The following is a 2,812-nucleotide window of genomic DNA, read 5'->3' on the forward strand; positions in this document are numbered from 1 at the left end:
AAGGTGAATAACCAAAGTCTATGTTTGATTGCAGTCAAAGGGGAAAACATTGGGATCTTGCTGAAGATTTATCCTTTCAATGAATTCCTTTGCTAAGCAGTTGACATGTGCTTGAAATCCTTGCAGTAGAAAGAACATACCTTTTAGGTTTTAATCGGCTACCGAATTCTACCATCTTTGTTTGGCTGCAGTTCTCCAATGATTCCAGAGGGATTAGAAATTGTTATATATATTGTTAAACTTATTAAATACCCTGTTGCACGTGGCAGTTTGCCAGACAATGTGTAAGGAAGGGTAATGAAACAGGCCCAGTCTCTCCTCTACAGAAATTTATCACTGAAGAAGGGCACAGGGGTGTAAGGAGAAGAGCAGAATAGGGGTGAGCCAATGCAGGCATGGAAAGCTATTTCCCTTGAACACATATTTTGAAAACAGAGTTAAGAAAGTGTAGAATGCAAAGAATGGGGCTGCCAGAGAACACAATTTTGAGAAGCAGTTGCGATTAAATCCCATGTAGTTAGTTAAACAAGGCCCCCTTAGCCAAGAGTCCAAGTTTTCCTACATTGTATTCTTTCTGTCATCATCATTATCCTCAGCAGGTTTTTTTTTTTTACTGTTACATTACATATTATTTACTTCTTAGCTGCTAATATCACTATCTCCAAAATTCTCATGTGTTTGTTTCTATGTTTGTGGGCTACAGGTAACCCTGAGCCACACAGGAAAAAAATGTAACATTAAAAACAGGACATCCACTTTCTTAGAAGTCCTCTCAGCTTCTGCTGATCCCAGGACTCCCTATGGTACCTGGCTCCCATTTCTTCTTCTCTTCATTTCTCGAAGATTGCCCCTAGCCATTTCCTTGAGGCACAGTAAAATTTGAACTATTATTGTGTTTTTTCCTATTATTATGTTCCTTTAGAAGATTCACCCTCTGTAAAGATTGCCAATTTTTAGAGACAATACAGAGAATATTGGTGACTTTATTATAAATTATTCATTTATGATAAATATCACATAGATTTTTTAAAGTGTAAGAAAACTTAAGTACATAATATGGACACTAGTCAGATTTTTGATGGACTAACAAATCTCCCTCACACACAAAAAAGCAGGTGCAGCCATGTATGTGTAAACATGGGAGAGGGCAGAGGTTGACCAGCTTTCAATTTAGGACATTTCAAATTAGGATATTAACAGATTAACAAAGACTCAACTTCTAACTATTCTCACCATAATTTTACAAAAGAAAGAATTATTTTCACTAAAAAAAAAAATAGGAAGGAAATAATCTCAGAATATAACCACTACATTCTCTGGAGCTCCAGAGAAGGAAGCAAGAACAGACGGAAGAAAGGTAAGGAGACTTCCACTTTTCCAGATCATGTAGGATGGGACATCTGCTGAAGGGATAAGGAAATAAGCTTGGGTGTACTGGTAAAATTTTGGAAGATCTTTTGAGAGAAGTGGCAAACAAAGGATATTTTTCATGGCGTTAAGGCCCAGGAGCACCTGTGATCCCTTCTTAGTTTAAGAAATTGGTGCAGCTGCACCTCACTTGTTATTGGTTATGATTTGCGGGAAGAGAGGGAGATAGTACAGAAACCCCAATGTATTTGTGCAAGCCTGGAAAAGTCTGATTTCAAACCAAGGAAAGGAATTTTTTTGCATGTGTGCAAAGACCCCTAGGAAAGCTTCTTATAACTCTAGTAGTAGGTCCTTGAGAAAGTCAGCAGTCTTTGGTCAGGAGCTTGGTGGTGGCACCCATCATCCCCCAGTCCTTGTTTCTCGTCTGTGGTGTGAGGGCAAACTCTGGGCTTATCTTCCAGGCACAAACTCTAGTTGGTGTTGCTGTGGCTGCTGGGGCAAGATAAAGCTTGTCCATCTCTCCTGGTTCTGGGCACATTTTTAATAGCTTTATCGAGGTATTATTTACATACTATAAAATTCACCCATTGTAAGTGTATAATTCAATGATTTTTAGTAAATTTACAGAATCATCATCACAATCTAGTTTCAGAACTTTTCCATCACCTCTAAAATTTCTCTCCAGCCCATTCACTTGGGGTCACTGCCCACTCCCAATCGCCCTGCCCCAGGCAACTACTGCCCTTTTCTGTCTCTATGGATTTGCCTTTTCTAGATTTTTGTATAAATGGAATTATATACTGTGCGGGCCTTTGTATCTGGCTTCTTTCACTGAGGATAATGTTTCTGAGGTTCATTCATGTAGTAGCATGTATCAGTATTTTGTTCCTTTTTACTGTTGATAGTAATCCATTATATGGATATATCACATTTTGTTTATCCATTCACCAGTAATGAACATTTGGATAGTTCCTAGAATTCAGTTATTATGAATAATACTGCTATAAATATTTGCATATTTGTATATTTGTGTGGACATGTTTTTGTCTCTTGGGTGAAGTTTTAGGAGTGAAATTGCTGGTTCATATGGTTAGTTTATGAATAAATTTTCAAGAAACCTGTCAAACTCTTTTCCAGACAGCTTTGCCATTTTAAATTCCCACCAGCAACGTATGAGGATTCCAGCTTCCCCACATCCTCACCAACACTTGGTATTATTATCTGTCTTTTGGTTATAGCCATTCTATATGGTGTGTAGTGGCATCTTACTGTTTTTTTTTTTTTTAAGTTTATTAGGGTAACACTGGTTAATACAATTATATAATTTTTGAGTGTACATTATAATTTGACATCTCTATATTCTATTGTGTGATTACCACCCAGAGTCCAGTTTCCTTCAGCTACCATATATTTGATTCCCTTTACCCAATTCACCCTCCCCCAA

The sequence above is a fragment of the Pteropus alecto genome, unplaced genomic scaffold (genome assembly GCF_000325575.1).
Source record: "Pteropus alecto unplaced genomic scaffold, ASM32557v1 scaffold669, whole genome shotgun sequence".
Classification (NCBI taxonomy): domain Eukaryota; kingdom Metazoa; phylum Chordata; class Mammalia; order Chiroptera; family Pteropodidae; genus Pteropus; species Pteropus alecto.